Source organism: Delphinapterus leucas, chromosome 10 (assembly GCF_059928025.1).
Source record: "Delphinapterus leucas isolate spDelLeu-1000000601 "Yukka" chromosome 10, BTC_Dleu_Yukka2, whole genome shotgun sequence".
Taxonomy (NCBI): domain Eukaryota; kingdom Metazoa; phylum Chordata; class Mammalia; order Artiodactyla; family Monodontidae; genus Delphinapterus; species Delphinapterus leucas.
This window is the reverse complement of record NC_143138.1, coordinates 51581057-51602459: the sequence shown is the minus strand read 5'-3', so window position 1 is coordinate 51602459 and position 21403 is coordinate 51581057. Positions and strand designations below refer to the sequence as shown.

At 40.6% G+C, this 21403-nt stretch overlaps 1 protein-coding gene across 1 annotated transcript in view; it reads left to right on the top strand.

The window, feature by feature from the left end:
- Window positions 1–89: 89 nt before the first annotated feature.
- GADL1 (GAD like acidic amino acid decarboxylase 1) overlaps window positions 90–21403 on the top strand; it is a 390875-nt gene continuing 369561 nt past the window's right edge. The window contains exon 1 of the mRNA XM_022553949.2: window positions 90–3052. The gene's annotated coding sequence lies outside the window, so the exon portion shown is untranslated. The remainder of the gene's footprint in view (window positions 3053–21403) is intronic.

The following is a 21403-nucleotide window of genomic DNA, read 5'->3' as shown; positions in this document are numbered from 1 at the left end:
GCTCCCTCCCACTGGTGCAGGTCCCGTCCCTATTCTTTTGTCTCTGTTTTTTCTTTTGCCCTACCCAGGTACGTGGGGAGTTTCTTGCCATTTGGGAGGTCTGAGGTCTTCTGCCAGCGTTCAGTAGGTGTTCTGTAGGAGTTGTTCCACGTGTAGATGTATTTCTGGTGTATCTGTGGGGAGGAAGGTGATCTCCGCGTCTTACTCTTCCGCCATCTTCCCCTCGTCCCCCCAGTGAGTTTTGCAACCTACAAGTTTTGATAGATACAGTTTTCGTTGTAATTTAGCTATAAGAATGTTTACATTTCCTGTATGAGCTTTTAATCCTCTATATTTTATCTTCGATTTGTTTCCTAAACTTAAGCTCTTTTCTTCATCTTCCTCTCCCTTTTTTTGGAGTTTTTCTGTATTTCCTTTCTAAGTTCTCACACTGATGATTAGCTCAATAAATTTCAGTCTCTATTTCTGTTGTAAGCATTCGTGGCTATCTATTCCCTCTAAATACAACATTTCCAGTTTTCCACAAATTCAGTTCAGGAATTCCTCATGTTCCAAACTCTTGCCATGTGAAGTCTTGTTATGTGAATGTAAAAAGCAAATACATTCAATAAATATTTTTAAAAGACAGATTGGGAGACCTTCAGAATGTGGTTTGTATCTCTTAAGGTTCTTTCTGTTCCAAAAAGAGAAGAAACTCAAGACCAATCTATTTAATAAAAAGGTAATTTAAAAAACCAGAGATATGGGTAGTTTAAGAGTGTTTTCAGGATTGACTTAATGAAGGCTCTGGGCTCTTTATGTTTCTTGGCTGTGGTTCTTGTTTGTTATCTACAACTTTAAACGCACTTTCCCTAGGAAGATCATTATAGTAACTTCAATCCAGAAATTAAAGAGCTGATTGGTAGCATCTTGGGTACAAACATGAGGATGAAAACCACAAAATAAGAAAATCCAAACAGAAAGCAGCCTAAGTACCTGACTGCATCACAAGGCTGCCAGAGACTTGTGCTTCTTGGTGCATAAAAAGAAACAAAAACAAACTATAGAAATGATTCCTGAAACCTACCATGTAAAAATATATAAACAATAAGGACCTACTGTATAGTGCAGGGAACTGTATTCGATATCTTATAATAACCTATAATGGAAAAGAATCTGAAAAAGAATATGTATATAACTGAATCACTTTGCTGTACATCTGAAAGTAACACAACATTGTAAATCAATTATACTTCAATAAATAAACATTAAAATAAAAAGAAACAACTCAGTTTTTAAAAGCTACTATATGTAAAGTTTTCCATTACTTGTTGCCAAACACAGTCCTAACTGAAAGCAGTTGAAAAGCACATAATCCAAGACTGACTCAAATTGTCTCAATCTGTACTCAGTGGATAGAGCTGTCACCACCTCAGTGCTCCCCAGGAGGTGGAATTGGCTTGGAGCTTTTGGAACAGGTTTAATCAAACCATACGAGGTGGATGCTGTAGATATTTTATTTTTAGGACTTTCAGGAGGTCAGATCTTTTTCCTGAAATCAGGTTGCTGCCTAGGAAAGGAAAGCAGGTGTTTGGGAATGTAATTTATGCATGAAGTTTAGAATTTCCTCCCTGAAGGAGTGGCTGTATCCCACGGAGTCATGTATGAAGAGTATAAACGAGATTGGGGAGAGTCAATGAATGCTTCTGTTTGGCTGGCCCCTAGGTCATTTCATTATGGTCCGTAAGACACAGAGAAGACAGCCTAAAGAAAATTCAGGGTGGCTACTGATAAGTTATAGTTAACATAAGGCTAAGACAAGTAAGTGGTAACTTTGTTAAAAGGAGAAGAAATTTTGAACCAGAAATCTCTCCCTCTTCCTGCTCACACTGATTGTGCAAATGGCTGCAACTTTTTCCCTCTTCCAGTGTTCATGCCCTTTACAAGGTGACATTATCACTTCTCCCATCAAGGTTGGAATCTAGAGCCCACTTATGGCAGTTTTAATATATAGCCCCACTATTCTCCCTTTTCCTTGAATCTGGGTGGTAAGGGTTTGACAAAAGGGATATGGCAGAAGTGATGCTATATCAGTTTCTGGGCTAAGCCTTAAGAAACTAGCAGCTTCCACAAAGATGTCTGCTCTCACCACTTCTATTCAGCATTTTGCTGGAGCCAAGGAAATTAGACAAGAAAAGAAATACAAAGTATCCAGATTTGAAAATAAGTACTGAACAATTGAAACGAAATTAATAAAACAATTCCATTTACAATAGCATCGAAAAGAATAAAATACTTAAATAGAAGAAGTGGAAGCTTTGTACACTGAAAACCATAAAGCCTTCTAGAAAGAGCTTAAAGAATATCTAAATAAACAGAAAGACATTCAGTGTTCATGGATCAGAAGGAAGACTTAATATTGTTAAGATGGCAGTACTCCCCAGATCTACAGAGTCAACAAAATTCCAGCTGACTATTTTTTTTCATAATTCAACAAACTGATCCTAAAACTTATATGACAATTCAAGGATTCAGAATTGCCAAAACAATTTTGAAAAAAAAACCCCCAAAACCCGAAGTTGGAAGACTCATACTTCCAGATTTTAAAGCTACAAAATTATACAAATTTTGTGGCATAAGGATACCACACATAAAAATTAGCTCAAAATGATCATAAAAACCTAAATGTAAGAGCTAAAATTATAAAACTTTTAGATGAAAACATGAGTAAATCTTCGTGATTTGGGGTTAGCCAGTGTTTTCTTAAATGTGATATAAATCACACCTCCTCATGGTATATAATCCTTTTTATATATTTTTCTTTATTAAATACTCCTTGGGTGTGGCAAAAAAAAAAGAAAAAAGAAACTAGCAGCTTCCATTTCGTCTCTAAGGATCCATCTCCCATGATGTAAGAAATGTAACCTGCCCCCTGAGAGTCTCACCTGGAGAGGAGTTTGCCAGCCATGTGACAGAGCCATCTTGGAAGTGGATCCTCCAGCCTTAGTCCAGCTGACATCTGGTGGAGCAGAGATGAATTGTCCCCACTGGGCCTTGACCAAATGACAGAATGGTGAGCAAAATAAATGATTGTTGTTTTAAACTAGTAACTTTTGAGGTGGTTTGTTATATAGAAATATAGATAGCTGGAATATTGCCCTTGAATGGGAGCTGGCTGGCCAATAAAATGTGGAAGAGGTGATGTATAGCCTATACCTGTACTTAAAAGGCCTTGGGAGCTTTGGTTCCATCTTGGTACCCTGCTTTTGGAGCCAGTTGGAGGATAAGGGACATGTGCCCAGCTGCCCTTTGCCCCAGCCAACAGGCCAACAGCAACCCTAACCTCCAGAAATGTGAGACCATCTTGAACCAGTCAGCCTCCCATTAACTGGCCACAGATGCATGAACAAGCTAGTCAAAATCCACCAAGCCTGGTCCAGCCTAGAGCATCTTAAATATTTCTCTTACCTGAATAATCTTGGAGAGGCAGCACGTCACCCCAGCAGGCCCTTCTTTACATTACGTGCAACTATTTGGTGCTAAACTCCAACCATGATACGTGTCCCTGAGGGAGTGACGTGAGGATATGTGTAAGGATAAATGATAAAGTAAGGAAAAAGAATATTTTGGTATGGCAAACTGAAGTAATAACTTTAAATAACTATTAATAAAAGAATGAATTTAAAAGCCAGAATACACAGACAATGAAATGCAATGTAGCACTGAAAACGAGTGAACTAAAACTACATGTATAAGAGACAATCTAACAAAAATAACACTGAGTGAAAAAAGCAACTTCGGTGGCAAAGTGAAGCATTTTTCTCTTAGGCATCTAAACTTTTTTAGCAGTTGGCCCTATAACTGGACACTGACATTTGGGTAAGCTACAAGGGAAGAAGGTAGTGATCGTAGCTTATTTGATAGTTGAAATACAGATTTTATTATTTATGTAAGAGCATTTTCAACATTTCATCAAATTTATTCATATAAAAATAAAACTTATGCCTAATAAGCCATCTATCACAATCAATGAGCTATTGATATTTTAAGAGAGAATAATTCTTGACAAACCTGGGATGTATACAAATAGGCATATCAATGATGTTAGACTTTAGCTTTAATTTCATCAGTTTTATGAGCATTACTCAGAATTTGGCTGCCCAGTAAGATTTTCAGAAATTTTATTTAGTATATAATATTTATTTTGTGTATTCAGACTATATTTGTCCTCTATTCCCAAAGCCTCAGGCTCTGCTTGCAGGGCATGGTTTACTTCCAGTTCAGTCGATGCCTCTGGGAACTGGAGCACAACTGGGCGAACGCCTGATCATTCCTGAGAATCCCATCACAGAGCTGACACAGGCTTGAAAGCTTGATTCATACGTACCTGCAGGTCGCTTCTGGAATTGTGACTTTCACTCTGCCAAAGCGTTCCGAAGATCTCCCAGAACTGATTACACCAGCTCGGGGTGTGTCACTCTTCCTCACTTGCCATCTTCCACATCTGGTCTGCGACCGGATGCCAGTCCTTCTGAAAGCTGGCCAGCCGAGCTCTTGCTTCCTCTGTAGTTTTGCTTTGCTTTTGCCACAGATTAGATGAGATTACTGCCTCCCTGTCAGGGGTGAATACATCCTCCATCTTTGACCTGAGACTTCGCAGTGCTTACTACTGTGGGAGGAGTATATGCCCTGCCCCCACCCTTAACTTGGGCTCTGCTAGGTGACTTGGATGACATGAGATGAGGTTGCTTGCATGGTTGAGCTTGTTCTTTTGCTCTTTTGTCATCACTATAGGAAGAATTTGTCCCAAATAGCCTTCAGTCCAAAGGTGGAGCAGATCTGAACCTACTCATGTCTGAGGCAGAGCCACTGTAGCCAACTTGCACACCTTTGACTGAGAAAAATAAATGTTTCTGAAAGTAGGATTTGGAGGGTTGTTACACAGCAAAAACTGACTAATTTAAGTTTCAAGTTGGGTCACTCAGAGCTATGTAATTCCAAGTAGTCCATGAGCTGAGTAACTTTGGCAAATCTCTTCAACAGATATCTAGGACAGCTATTTCACAATATTAAAATAAATTGAAGACATCCTGTAGACCTAGTAAGTATGCTGCTTCCTCTTTTAATACAGCTTTAATAAAATACAGATTTGAATTTCTCCTTAGATGTTTATAGGCATTCTGTTTCTTTTCTCTGGTCAATGTGTAATTTTCACAAACTTAAAAACATCATTCCCATACAAATATAGAATGAACACATGTCAACAGTTTAGTCAATTGATTAATGAGGGAACAAATAAGATAGGAAAACTGGTTCCAAGAGCATATAAGGTACAGTTATTTCTGTACATTAAGCAAAAGATTGTTAAAAGAAGGTTGCTAGGCTACATACAAAACTGGTTAATGCTCTACAGGGAAAGGAAACATTAACCTTTGAGGTTTTGTTTTATACTGGACTGTGGAAATGAATGAAGATCAACCAGACAAGCAAAGGTTATTGTTCAGATCTTGCTATAGCAAGGGAGTCAGCCATTATCACTTGCATTTTGGAAGAGACTCAATGGCAGGCAGAAGAGGAGGAGAAAAGCTTTATAGTGGAAAAAAGGGGAAGCTTTGGGTGTGCCCTGACAAAGGCTGTTGGCATGGGGAAGCCACAGGTGGGCTGAATAGAAGCAGGGCATTCTGTGTGATTGGTTGGGTTTATATTTGGCTTTCTCTGGTTGTTCTTAAGTTGGAAGCAGGGATAAAAATTAGAAAGCTATCAATTATTGATCCAGTCTTAGCCATTTTGGACTGATTGTTACAGAGATTATTGTTTGGCTTCCTGGATTAATACTAGAGATAGAGGTCTTACTTCTTACAGGTCCAATCTACAGCTATATGGCTTCCAGGGCTGGTTACTAGAGATGATGGATTGGTTTCCTGGGCTGGTTCTTGTAAGTTGTGGGTCAGAGTTCTGTTTTTATACATGGTCTGGCTACTGCCCATTTGTATATTCAGCCTCTCAGTAAAGAACTATACAAATTAACATGTAGCTTCAGAGTAGTTGAGCTCTATTCAAATAATAAGTTGTAAGTCAAATACAGGTATATTCTCTTAGGAAATTAAAAAGTCCCTTGTGTAGGCCTAATAAACAAAATTATAATATGACATTGAAAAGACATCCCATTGAAAAGTCATACTCTTTACCTTATTTCCAAATTTTGGATAATGCTTGTCTTATCATTGTATATTAAGGAAGAACAGATACAGGAAATTGTGAGTAACCCATACAGTTTTGGAAAAAGTAGAAACTAGACAGGAAGTAGACAGAAGCACTGTAATTGTATCAGTATAAATTTAATACAGGAGGAAATGGCAATATTAGAAGAATCTATGTTGGGCACAGTTTGAGCAGCATTCTTCAATCTGTTTTACCCAGAGTAGGATTTATGTTCTTAAATCTTGGTTTGATTTACGCCGTGAGTCCATTTCTCAGTTGTTTCACAATCCAAGAGTCAAAGAGACAGATGTTGTCTATTTTTCTCCTCACATCTTAACACTAATTACTTCCCACAATGTATCATTCAGTGAACTAGTTAAATAAGATTTATTTCAAAGACTCCCTTGATCAGTGATTCAAGGGAAACTGGACACACAGGCCTTTTCTTTGGACTTGAAATGCCCTCTTCGCCCTACCAGAGTAGCATCTGGCATAATTGTTTTCAGCTTTGCAGTTTTTTGACCAAACTTCTAAAATTCTCAAATTCCTTACTGGAAGGTGGCTGGAACCTACTAACTCAATTGTGTTTGATAATTAGATAAAATACTTCTTTTCCAAAAACAAAACGGACAGCACTTCATGCCTTCTTTTGGGTATCTCTGGTGTTCTGTTATCTGTCTTTACCTACGTGTAAACTTGTTAATTCTGGTAGTCATCCAACCATCCACCAGTATTTCACAAGACAGAGGGATGGTATTGTTAATAAGAAAAAGTCTTCAAAATGTAATATTCAGTCCTGGTGTCTGAGTGATTCCCTGGGCCCAGCACAGGGACCAACTTTCCAGAGCCCTGAAGACAAGGGGTAACACCCCAAAATATGGACTCATTTTCCACTCTACCTTCATTGGCCAAGCAGCTGCCAAGAACAAAGGCCGCATCTCCCGATACCTGGCAGACAAATGCAGTATTGCCTCACAAATTGATTGCTTCTCTGAGGTACCTACCAGTGTATTTGGGGAGAAGCTTCAAGAACAAGTTGAGGAGTGGCTGTCCTTCTATGAGACGGGAGAGATTCCATGAAAGAATCTGGATGTCATGAAGGAGGCAATGGTTCAGGCAGAGGAAGCGGCTGCTGAGGTTACTAGGAAGCTGGAGAAACAGGAGAAGAAACGCTTGAAGAAGGAAAAGAAAAGGCTGGCTGCAATAGCCCTGGCGTCTTCAGAAAACAGCAGTAGTACCCTGGAGGAATGTGAGGAGACAAGTGCAAGACCCAAAAAGAAGCAAAAGCAAAAGCCCCAGGAGGCTCCTCAGGAGAATGGAATGGAAGACCCCCATCTGTCTCCTCCAAACCCCAAAAAAAGAAATCTTTTTCCAAGGAGGAGCTGGTTAGTGATCTTGAAGAGACAGCTGGCAGTGGAAGTCTTACCAAGAGGAAGAAATCTTTCCCCAAAGAGGAACCAGATAGTGACCCTGAAGAGTCAGGAAACAAGAGGGTCCCCAAGAAAAAGAGGAAATTCTCTTCCAAGGAGGAACCTCTCAGCAGTGGACTTGAAGAGGCTACTGCCAGCAAGAGCAGCAGCTCCAAGAAAAAGAAAAAGCTCCGAAAGCTGTCCCAGGAAAATCAGAATGGACATTTCCCTAGTAGGGCATAACTTACAGAGATATTTCCCAGCCCATCCCCTATAGCCCAATAAAAATAAAAACAAATTCACAAGTCAAAAAACATGTAATATTAATTTACATACAAATTTAATTAACTGGCTTCAACCATGGTAAAAAAGAAAATCTATATTCCTACTTTAAATTTTATTTGAACTAAATTTTCTCAAATACCATTACTATGTAGTTTACTAATTCCTACAGTAGTACCATTTATGGCCAAAATGTCAACCACCTGTTTGTCCACTAGATGTCAGTGCATCCCCGCACTGAAATTATTGGTAGAGTATCCATCTGGTGACAAAAAAAAAAAAAATGTCTGCATGAGAGGTCACATCCTACCTCCCTCTTATTGGCATGAGAGATACCACAACTAGACCAACTTTCCATTATTTTCCATACAGGACAGGATCAGATTGCTTTTATCATTGGCTGACTGACATCTGCAAACTTTGGTCTCAATAGACACTTGCTTTCTTCCCCCTTGTTAAGCATGGCTGTCTGCAGTTGAATTTGGAGAGGTACTCAATGCTTTGTTTTGCTGCCTGAAATTAACCATACAGAATGAAACTGAATGCCAGGATTAGGTGACACATATAAATCTGTCTTTCAGTCATCTGACTCATTTGTAATGACCTCCAGAGTGTGCCATTTCTCACCCGGTTGTTACAGCCATACTGCCTACAGTCACTTTATCTGAAACCCCTGAGACTCAGTCGCCTCCTTCCAACTCAGGCTCAGAGTCTGTGTAGAATGCACAGTATGTGTAGTACAATAGAGTCATGTGTTCTTGCCTTCACACGAGCAGGTGTTTAATCAGAGTGCCTTTGGTGCAGTCTCAGGAGTTCATGGTGGTGATAACTACAGGTTCAGAAACTCTTTGCATGGGAACAATTCAGACTGACAGTCTTTGAATCATATCTGGTTGAGTTAAAGGTGCATTTGCCAGAGGATGCTCTGAAGAACACTGGTCCTGTAGGATGTGGCTGGATGATACTAAAAGATCTAACAGAAGATCCTAAAAGGATTCCATGGAATACTCTGCAGAAACCCCAATCAGACATGTTTCTCTGTTGTAGAACTTCCAGCAGCTTTAGTATTCTTGTGTGCATTATGAATATCCAAGAAGAGGTTACAACTTTTTTTAAAACCCTTTTTTAAAGGGTTTTACAACTTTTTTTAAACCTTAGAACAATTATTTGACAGTGTATCTTGCCAAACTAGTTGATTTTGAAATGTGAAAAAAGACTAAAAGACCTCTGGACTATAATAAGATAATCGTCTCATATTCCTCTTTCATCTTTCTCCTTCCTTCCTTCTCATATATTGAGAACGTGTTAATATGTCAGGTGCTGTGTGGGAACAATGTAATAATGGAGATGCCATACAAAGAACAAAGGGAATTACTAGGGCTTAGTTTTTCCAGTAATGTATCATCTTTGGATCTCAGTACACTTTTTTTTTTTTGCAGTACGCGGGCCTCTCACTGCTGGGGCCTCTCCTGTTGTGGAGCACAGGCTCCGGATGCGCAGGCTCAGTGGCCATGGCTCATGGGCCCAGCCGCTCCGCGGCATGTGGGATCCTCCCGGCCCGGGGCACGAACCCGTGTCCCCTGCATCGGCAGGTGGACTCTCAACCACTGCGCGACCAGGGAAGCCCAGATCTCAGTACATTTTACATTTAGAAAGTTTCGAAGTCCACAAACCACCTGGAAGAGGCGGCACTGCCACTGGACACACAGCTCACAGGGAAGGAAATATCTCCCTATACATTCAGGGAAATCCTTTCAACTTGTACTGCAGTCTTTTAGTGAGGGATTGACAGGAAAGAGATTTAGCCAACAGGAATCTAATAGGCAAATTCAGACTTGTTGGTATGACAGAGGCAAATGTTTGAAACAGAATTAAGTGATCTAAAGACACTGCCTAGGGCTTCCCTGGTGGCGCAGTGGTTGAGAGTCTGCCTGCCGATGCAGGGGACACGGGTTCGTGCCCCGGTCCAGGAAGATCCCACATGCCGCAGAGCGGCTGGGCCCGTGAGCCATGGCCGCTGAGCCTGTGCGTCCGGAGCCTGTGCTCCGCAACGGGAGAGGCCCCAGCAGTGAGAGGCCCGTGTACCGCAAAAGAAAAAAAAATAAAAAATAAAAATAAAGACACTGCCTAAAAAAGCCACACAAGGAGAGACGTTAGAGGCAAGAACCAGGGTTAAAATGCAGAAAATTAAAAGCCTGCCTGGAGCTCACAGTGTCCAGTGGCAAGCAAGGCCTTAAGACTGAGAGGATTCCTCGTTTGATGCTTCTTTCTTGTGATAACATGAGGGCTTAAAATGCTCACTGAAACTTGAATGAGGCAAATCTTAGGTTGGTAAATATAGATGCTGCAAGGTCGGAGCTGGGCCTCCCCTCTCCTGCGAATGTTTACATGGTGGGCACCATCTGCCCTCCGATCATCAATTTATCTCCATTGTCCTGTCCTGGGGATTGAGAACTCTTCCCTGTTCTCTTTTCACAGATTTCTAGCATTTTCTCATAGAAGTGCAGAGAACGCTGGAGAAGGGGTGTGGAGAAGTCAGGGCACAACGCTGTCTTTGGGAGGACACTTGGAAGATGGCTAGATCATTAGACTGGGCTGTTTCAGGTAGAGGGATGAAAGTGTGTCTTGACCTTCAACCAGTGGCCATGGGATGTGAATGATAAAGTTAAGGCTTTGATAATCTTCCATGTGTAAGCCTCACTTCATCAGCTTGAAGAAAAAAATAAAATCGCTTTTTAAAAACTTTCCTTGAAATTATGATATACATACAGAAAATTGGGCATAAGCGTAAATCTTGAGGAATTTTCACAAACTGAAATGTACCCTTTTAACTAGTACCCAAATCAAGAAAGAAAACATCACCAGGGCCCCAGAAGTCCACTTTGGTTCACTTTCACTCATTACCCCATGCCAAGAGCAACCACAATCCAACTTATAACAGCACAGATTAATTTTGCCTGTCTTTGAACTTCATATAAACGGAATCTTACAATTTGTGCTCCTTTGTATGTGGTCTCTTTTATTCAGCATTGTATTTGTGAGGTTCATCTTTACTGTGGATTGCTCATTCCCATGGGTGTAGAAAATTTTATCATGTAAATTGTTTACCATTTATTCACCTATTTACTGTTGAAGGATGTGGCAGTGATTTCAGTTGGGGGTGATGGGAACAGTGCTGCTATGACCATGCTTGCACATGGTTTCTGGAGAATGTGTAGATGGGTCACATTTCATTGAATGTTAAATCTATTGGCACAGAACCAATGGGATCTGATTAAGAAAAGTCCATCCTTCACTATCTCAGATCACATTCCCTAGGCAAGTCCAAGGACAGCAAAAGCTCAGCACCACCACCTTGCAGAGGAAAAGCAGAAATTCTAGCACATCTGCCTCTAACACTGCTCTCAGCTCCCCTTTGAGGTGGTGTCTGCTGCAGCCCATCACACACTGTGCATCTGGCCACAGGAGACAAGGTCTCCGCATGATAGAGTCGCCACTGTACAGGGCAATCAAACAAATTTGCTCACAGGACTGGTTCTTGCCATGTGTACACACAAACAGCCCCACCTGCCCCAGCCCCTCCTCCTTTTCCTGCCCATGAGCCAGGGCAGCTAGATCAGGTGAAGTTTGGGCCCCACATCCTCACAAAAAGTGTTCATAACCAGATATTCTCTAGTCTATGCCTAGAAATAGGCTTGCTTTGGAATCTGAGTCTCAGTTTAGATTCCCCATGGTTATGATGGGTACTTCAGAATTCTCTGTTGATTGTTCCTGCCACCTGATCTCTGCCAGTGCCACATTCAGTGTGTCTATACACCTTGACACTTAACAGGAAGGGGGCCTTGAGCTTGCTCTCATTTCTCCCAGAATGCTCCTTGAGTCCCCCGACAATGAATAGATTCAAAAAGGAATGGAAGGGAGGTACCATCTAGCTCCATCTGCCATCAGCTCTAAGCTCTGGGCCTTTGCAAAACTGAAACATTTTCTAACAGAACAATGGGTGCCTGTTTTCCATTAGTATAATTAAATGGAAGAAAGGATATCTTCATCAAGGTGACCTAATATTGACTGATAGAAAGCAAACTGCAAAAGGATAACTTTTCGCAACATAATACCATTTGCTGAAATTTAAAACCCCAAGAAACATTGATATATTTTATTGGCAACAGTTAAAAATAAGCCTGAGGGGAAAAAAAAAAAAATAAGCCTGAGAATGGAACATACCAGTCTCAGGATGGTGGTGACCTCTGGAAAGGTGTGGGTGGTAGGGTTTGTCAGGAGACATTAAGTGCATTTGTGACATTTTTTCCAGAATAATCCAAAGCAAATATAGCAAAATAGTCTTGTCTCTTAAATCCTGGTGGTAGATTCATGGATGGTTGTTATATTATTTTCTGAACTTTATATTGAAAGATTTCATAATTTTTAAATTAAATTTTAAAGTTTTTCTTGTATATACTTCTCCAATACTAAGCTGAAAATGTGAAGTAGAAAAAGCAAGCAAAACTATATACTGTATATAGCGTGATCCCAACCCTGTGCCAAAAAGTGAAAAGAAAGGAGATTAAAAAACAAATCATAATAAAAGGTTAGCAGTTATTTCCAGTTGGTGGTACGTGTGTGCGCACCTGCATGTGATACAGAGATAGCATGTGTGTTTTTCTTTATGTCCCTTTATTTTCCTAATTACTGAAGGAAATTATGCCAAATGTGGCATAAAATTATTTTGAGCTGAAGACGGACATTTGAGAATCAACAGATGCAGAGGAGGGTCTGTCTGAACCCCACTCCCCTTTATTTGTCTAAAAGTAGAATCTTCCAAAAGAATTCAATTGCCATAAATCCCCCTTCTAAGGAGGTTTCCTATACTGGGGAAAATGAGAAGCTGGCATTGGGATGAGAAATTGCAAAAGCAAACATTGTTACGAAACCATCATACCTCCCCATCTACTCTCCTAGAGTACTGTTTCTCTTTCCCCAAAGTCATTCATTTTCTCCTAGGTGCCCTTTCTCCCCCTCCTCTTCTCCTGGTAAGATGGTATATAAGCCCCAAACTCTAACTTCTTCTTTGAGCCACATTTTCTGTAAGCTCCCATGTACTTATGTGAATAATCTTTGTCTTTTCTTGGGTTAATGTGTCTTTTGTGTTTAATTTGCATGCCCCTAATTATTAAACATAAGTGAGAAAAGAAGTTTTTTTCTCGCCAACTTTATCTATCTAATTATTTACCTAATTGTTAACTAGTACAAATGATGGGTGGGGAAGAGTGGAATACAGTAAAAAGAGACAGAAATCTGGTGTAGAACCAATGGACATTTGCCAAGCCCAGGGCCGGGTAGGTACCAATTCCTTGCATTGCCTTAGCCCTGTGGCAAGTGAAGTCTGCCTCTGTCTGTTTCCTTCTGCCTCACTCAAACCCTCTCAGGCTGTAAGTCCTAGCAGTTTCCTTGCATGAAAACTGGGGCTCAGCTCTGCTTGTTCTAAGCTGCCATGGTGCTTAGAAGTGGCAAAAGGAATCTGGCTGTCTAAACTAGGGAATTTCATTCCACACTTCTCAGCTGCTGGCGAGGGCTGACTGATCTTGTTTAAAGAAGGCCTGGCATTATTTGAGCCTCTCGTTATTTGCATCTAAGCTGTGCTTCCTAAATTGCAAGAAGACATTGTCAGAAGAGGGAGACAGGTTGAGAATAGGACTGAAAGGGTGAGAATGGGCTACTTAGTGGAAGGGGACATTGCTCAAGATGAAGGATGCCTGGAAGTATCAACCGTCCCAGATCACTTACAGACCCTACCCTCACCTGATGCTGTTGTAGCCATTGCATTTGAGGAGCTTTTCTTGAAGTTCTCTGCTTTCTGGAATCTCCTTTTCATCTGTCAGTGCAGTTATTCCCTTCCTTATCCCCTGTCAGTGCTTCTCAAACCTTAATGCGCATACAGATCATCTGGGGATCTAGTTAAAAGGTATATTGTGATACAGCAGATCTGGGCTGGGACCTGAGATGCTACATTCTTAACCTGCTCCCAGGTGATACCAAGGCTTCTGGTCCACAGACCGAACTTGGAGTAGCTAAGCACTTATAGCACTTCTTTAATTTTTAAAATGAATACTTATGGCATCAGTTGGGTTATTGCCAGAGAAGAATGCAGAAAAGACAAAAATGAACATTTATTGAGCACCTATTGAGTACTCAGGTACTATTAGCTCATTTAATGCTCATGTCTGCTGCTTATGTCAGTCTTTGGTTAAGCAGAGCTCTCCACATGGGATGGCCCTCTACCCCAGCCCCTGATTTCTGTCCACTGAATTTTGAATCATCTTTTAAGACTCAGTCCAAGCAATCCTGTATTCAACAGATCCGTTCCTGAAAGGAAGGAAATATAACCGGATTCATCCTGTATCCTGAGTTCCTACCAGTATCTGACATTCAGTTATAGTACAGTTATTGTAGAGGAGGAAAAAACTTTTCCTCTGCTCTCTCAGGTTAAGTGTCTGAGGCTTGCAAATTAAACTTACAAAAGACAGCTTAACAGGAGAAAAAGCATACAAATTTTATTCAGTTTTACAATATGTGCACAGGGTTCCACAAAAAAGAAGTGAAAAGCCAAAGAAGTGGTTAGATTAGAAGCTTATATTCCATTTTAACAAAAGGTGATAAATTGTGGAGAAGTGACAAGATAAGGGGAAGGGGAAGTTTGGGCTTCTAGGAGTGATAAATTATGGGAATGTATTTATGTATGGGGAAACTAATGGAAGATAAGGTTTATTTTAGTAACATTTGTTACAGCAGATTCATCTTGGTGCTCAATTTCTCATCTTCTTTATGGCCATGCAACTCCCCTGGAGAGGCAATTTATGGCAGTTCTAATTTCTCAGAAGTTTCTGCTTTTAGTCAGACAAGGGAAGCTCTGAGAAGGTTTCTTTCTGCATCTGTTCTCAATTGTCTTGAGCTCAAAATGATCCACATGCCAAAGTGGCATATTTTGAAGTGGTATATTCTGATTCCCTTCAGCACTGAATTAATGTTTTTTAGAGGAATAAGTGAATCCCTAAACAACAATCATGAGAAGTAGGTATTATCACTCAGATTTTATAGATGAGGAAGCTGGGAATCAGAGTTAAAGTGACTTATCCAAGATCACACAGTAAAGAGTAGAGACAGCATTCAACTTTGTACTTATGCTACTTCAAGCCTCAAAAATTAAAGAAGACAAATTATTAAAAGTTGTGAGAGGTGATTTAGAAAAATATTCCTTGTTGCTGTGTTTTTCTTATCTATGCTGGTACTGGAAAGTTTCCAATATGTACTTGTTTATCTTATTTTTATTTTTATAATACAAAGCTCCTTTGAGACCAGACACGCAGTTTGGATATAATAATATACTTTAACCTTAATTGTTCATGGTACAAAATATATTCCAGCGAAACTGGATCAAGGCAAACTTGGGAAGCAGCAGAATATATCTCTGGGCACCTCTTTGTCTTTTTGGTCTTTTCTCCTCTTTCTTCCACATAATACCCTGACCTGGGTGTTCAATTTCCTCATTATCACCTTACACCTGTTAAGATGTCTATTATCAAAAAGATGAGAGATAAATGCTGGCAAGGATGTGGAGAAAAGGGAACCCTTGTACACTGTTGGTGGGAATATAAACTGGTATAGCCACTGTGGAAAACAGTATGGAGGACTCTCAAAAAATCAAAAATAGAACTACCATATGATCCAGCAATTCCACTTCTAGGTATATATCCAAAGGAATTGAAATCACTATGTCAGAGGTCAAAGAAGTATCTGTACTCCCATGTTCATTGCAGCATTATGCACAATAGCCAGGGTGTTGAAAACAACCAACGTGTTTATCATTGGATGAGCTGAATAAAGAAAATGTGGTAGATATAGTCAATCAGTATTATTCAGCCATGAGAAAGAAGGAAATCCTGCCATTTGTGACAACATGGATGAACCTTGAGGGCATTATGCTAAGTGAAATAATCTAGACAGAGAAAGGCAAATACTGCATAGTATCATTTATATGTGATGCTGAATTAAACAGCCATGCGCACAAAATGGAAAGCAAAACCAGAATCCTTGCCAGCCAAACAGAAGCCACACACACACACAAAAAACAGCCCAAGGCTCAAACTGGCTTCCAACTCCCACTAAGCCAGTGGCCTTGGTCCAAGTGGTGCCTTACAAATGGGATCTTCCTAATGGAAAAATCCCCGAGCGGGAACCAGAGGTTCCCCAAATGGATCAAGTTGAGCAACCTCAGTGTGCACACCGGGGTGCTCACCAAAATGCCCGCAGAGGTTTTGTGGCATCCCGAACACTACTTTTCTGCTTCCCCAAAATAATTCCTTGAAGTAGGAAGTCCAGGGCAGTGCAGGCAGGAGGAAGAGAGGAACGTCCTCTAGGCAAAGATGGCCTTGGCAGCTGCTAGGGTGGTCCCTCTTCGGCCATCTACTCCTGCCTCAGAGTTCCAGCTGCCAGGATGGCGGACAGGGTATGACTGGGGCTTGGCCTTTCCAGGCAAGGGTCCCAGGCGATCTGGCCTCTAAAGGAGTTCTCCAACCCTCCGCTCTCTTGGAAGAGGCTGGTGTGGAGAAAACCTCGGAGCATCCGATCAAGCCAAGGGACCCCCCTACCTGGGATGGTCCCATGTGGCCCCACGTTGGGTGCCAAAATTGATGCCGAAAGCTCAGCTTCTCTGTACGCCGGTACGTAATCGAATCTCAGAGACAGAGTTTTGGGTGAAGTAGAGAAGAATAGCTTTATTGCTTTGCCAGACAAAGGGGGACACAGTGGGCTACTGCCTCAAAAAACTGTGTCCCCAGTTGGCAAGGATAGTGAGAAGTTTTATAGTAATTGTTCAAAGAGGGCGTGATCGGCTCGTGGACATTCTTCTTATGGGTTGGTGGTGAGCTAAGTAGGAGTCAGCATCATCAACCTTCAGGTTCCAGCTGGTCTGGGGTCTGTGTGCTTGTGGGTAGCATGTCATTTAATCCTTGACTTCTCCCATTTGGAGGGGGTTTCAGTATCTGCAAAACAGCTCAAAGATATTGTTGTGTGTATCCGTTGTCGGGGAACCAGAACCTTGCCCCAAGGCTGCGCTATTGTTTCTCTTGACTGTTTGTTTCTACCTTGTCTCGAATCCCCTCCCTTCCCTAATTAACTACTGCTTGAATCTGCCCATTGGAACTCAGGGAAGGTTACGGAGGCTGAATGAAGGCTATTTCCTGTAATCCAAGAAATGGGGAACACAGAAAGTCTTTGTGCCCAGGAGCCCCACAGGGCCCTGCTTGGTATCATATGTGGACTCAAAAAATTAAAAAAAAAAAAGTCGAACTCAGAAACAGAGTAGAATGGTGGTTTCTAGGGACTGGAGGTTATAGAAAATAGGGAAAAGTTGGTAAGTACTACAAACTTTCAGTTATAAGATGAATAAGCTCTGAAGATCTAATGTATAACATGGTGACCATAGTTGACATAGCACTGTAGTGTATAGTTGAAATTTGCAAAGAAAGTAGAACTTAAGTATTCTCACCAAAAAGAAAAAAAGTAAACATGTGAGGTAACAGATGTGTTAATTACCTTGGTGGTGGGACTCTTTGTAGTGTAAACTTGTGTCAGATCATCAGATTGTACACTTAAATATATTACAACTTTATCAGTTATACTTCAATAAAGCTAAAAAAAATAAACCTACAGGTAAGGAAGAACTTCTTCAACAGAGTTAGCTATATGGTGATGGTTGTGATAATTAATTTAATTTGATAATTATTTCACAGTGCATATATATATATATAGCAAACCATCATGTTTTACACTCTAAATACATACAATTTTATTTGTCAGTTATTCCTGAATAAAGCTTTAAAAACTTTAAAGAAGATATCAAGGAAATACTTTTAATATTTTAGATGTGATATTGACATTGGGGTTATGTAAAATATGTTAAGTGTTAGAAGTGCATATGGAAATATTTAGAGTAAAATGGTACAATGTCACAGATTTTCTCTAAAATACTACAATAAAAGAAAGGAGAGTTAAAGTACAGTGAAATAGTGATAATTCAAAATTCAGGCAGATGGGCATATGGAGGCTCATTATATCATTTTCTGTACTTTTGAAAACTCTCATAAGAAGTTAAAACAACTGCCTAATCCTAACAATCAAATTCCTGGACATAAAACCACTCAGGACTTATATATATGGTTGATCACTGCAGCCTGGTTTGCAGTAGCAGCAGGTAGAGTTGGATACAACCTCCCTGTCCATCGCTGGGGGAATGCCTAAGCGGAAGGTGATGGTGGTGCAGGAGGGTATCTTAATCTGCAGTTAGGAGTGAGAGTGGTACACGGGCCTCTCACTGTTGTGGCCTCTCCCGTTGCAGAGCACGGGCTCCGGACGCGCAGGCTCAGTGGCCATGGCTCATGAGCCCAGCCGCTCCGCGGCATGTGGGATCCTCCTGGACCGGGGCACAAACCCGTGTCCCCTGCATCGGCAGGCGGACTCTCAACCACTGTGCCACCAGGGAAGCCCCTTAATTCTTTTTTTATTATACATATATAAAATATTATTTTTATCTAATATGTATTTATATATAATTAATATATACATTCACATAAAACCACACTACATATTTCCCAAAGATACTATAAAATTCTAGAAAATATATCCAGTACATTGGAATGGTTGCTTGTAGAGGGTAGGGGAGTTGGAGATGGTGATGGGGATGAAAGAGAGTCACTGAATAAAACAAGGAAGTGGCCCTATGTGGAGTAGTAATGTTAGTGTGCCAAACTTAGCAGGATGATTACCTCAGCTTTTCCCACTCCAAAAGACACAAAAATGTCCCACCCAGGGCCTCTTGAATCAAAATGGGAAATAGGAGGGCTAGAAATATCCATTTTTTTCGAAGTCCTCTCAAGTGATTCTTAAACACCCCCAATTTAATCCATCTTCAGGGGAACTTCTTGGTTCTAGGTCACCAGGTTAGGCCAAGAACAGCAGAACACAAGTTCCGAGGAAGGGCATGCAAAATTCTCCCCAATGTGAATTCCTGTTTGTGTGAGTAAATGGGAATTAGTTCTGAGAATGAGCACTGTATAAATGCTAATTACTTCTGGGCAAACTTAATCTCCTATTTACCACTTAGGGAATTTCCTTTTCAATCCACCTGTAAAGGAGGAAAAGAAACTATTGTTATTCTCACCAGTGTTGATTATAATAAGTCAGGCATAATGCAAAGAGGAAAGAATAAAGGATAATGTCCAATATTGATGAAGTATAGAGGAACAGGCAGCTTCAGACGCTGTTGGTGGCAATGTAAACTGGTACCGCTCACAAATCCTGTCTCAAAATTTCCCTTTATAGGAATTTATCCTCTAGAAACACTCCTATGAATGTATAAGACACATGTATAAGAATGGTCATTTCCACATAGATTCCCATTGGAAAAAGGAAGAGAGCAACCCAAAAGTCCTTGAATATGAGACTAATTAATCATATTATGGTATGTCAGTAACTGTTCAAAAGAATGAGAATCTATGCATACTTCCAGGGAGGGGAATATCCCCCTTCTTCCTGTCTTAGTACTTTTGGCTGGCAATTGAAAATGACGTAAGGCAGATGAACAGGAAAAAAAAAATCAAATTTATTATGTGCACTTAGAATTCACATAAGAATGAAAAATTGCAAAGACAGCCAGGCAAGATGAGGTGTATATATATTATTCTGGACTAAAGAGGAGAAATAGGGGTCTGAGACTTCAAAGGGAAGTAAGATAATTCACAGGAAGATAAAGAGTTAATGTTTGGTAAACAAATGTTGCTGGCCCATCCAAAAAACGGGACACAGAGAGGACTTTGGTCAAATGGGCTTTGCTAGGTTCCTCCCTTTCTACAACACTTAATACTTCACTGTAGCTAACTATGATGATAGCCACTTCTGGGACAAGCCTCCTATTTCAAATTCTTTTAGGCAGTAAGGGGGAAGTTCAAAGGTTCTTCCTGAGTCTTTTGAGCCTTGATTGTTTTCAGCTCAAAATAATCCATTTGTCAGAATAGCACATCTTGGGGTGGCCTGCCCCCAACCCCATCAGTACTAATGTAAAAACATCTTTCTAAGATGTAATATTTCCAAGAGATACTGCCAAGAGAAAAAGTAAATGGGAAAGCAGTATGTATAATTTTTGTTTTTTAAAGAAGAAAATGAAAATAAAATATTCTAGCATATGTGTAGAAAAACAAAGTTGAATGTCTATACTCTGATTTGTTTACAGTGATAATCTGTAGGGCAGGAGATTGGGGAAGTTCCATTTTATGTATTAAGTGTTGTTGACTGAAAAAAAACAACAACACCGTGTAGAAGCTGTGAGTCAAGTTTATTCATTGTCTTACTAAGGACTATAGTCTGGAAGTCAGCCTCTCAGATAGCTCTGAGGAACTGTTCTGAGGGTGGGGTGGGGGGGAGGTGTCAGTATATATGTGATTTTGGTGAAGGGGTATGTGCAACCAACCACACATCTTGGTAGAGGGTTGCTGCTGGTCACAAGGAACAGATGTCTTAGTAGTTTCAGTGCTTTTCTTTCTTTCTTTTTGTAAAATTTATTTATTTTTTTGGCTGAATTGGGTCTTCATTGCTGTGCTTGGGCTTTCTCTAGTTGCGGTGAGCGGGGGCTACTTTTCGTTGCAGTGCGTGGGCTTCTGACTGTGGTGGCTTCTCTTGTTGCGGAGCACGGGCTCTAGGCGCACGGGCTTCAGTAGTTGTGGCACGCGGGCTCTAGAGCGTGGGCTCAGTAGTTGTGGCGCACAGGCTTAGTTGCTCCACGGCATGTGGGATCTTCCTGGACCAGGGCTTGAACCCGTGACCCCTGCATTGGCAGGCGGATTCTTAACCACTTCACCACCAGGGAAGTCCCTCAGTGCTTTTCTCAGTATGGGAAGATGCAAGAATTGGGGTTCATAACATTTTCTCCTGAAAATACCTGACTATCTGAAGGCCTGTTCTGCCAGTTTTCCCAGCGCACAGAGTGCCTCATTGTGACCTCCGTCCTGAACTCCTCTCAGGGTGTGTTGTAGATCAGGGTCTGCTGTGGCTAAGGACTCAATCCTTGCAGAACTGGATGTTGAGTGACATTGTTTAGTTGGCAGGACTTATGAAATAGTTGTCTGTCAACCAACTCTGTATTGAATTTATAATTTGAGAGAAAACAACAAAGATTTGTTGGTCTCCTAGCAAATGAAATAGAATTCTAAAAAGGTCTCCACTCTCCTATATGATGTACTATAGGACTTAAGCACCATGCTGTGAGAACACATCTTGATTAAGTAGACACTTTGTGGTTGAGGAAGTTTACTAATAGGAAGTCATTGGCTTATGGTACATGGAAAATGGAATTGTTTAAGCAAGCAAAAACTATACCAGCAAGAAATCCAAGCCAGACCAAGTGCTTACACATAGAAAGGGCCAAAGAGAATATAAGTTGCTCTAAAAACTGAAAGCAACTGGTTCTCATAATAAGATCTATA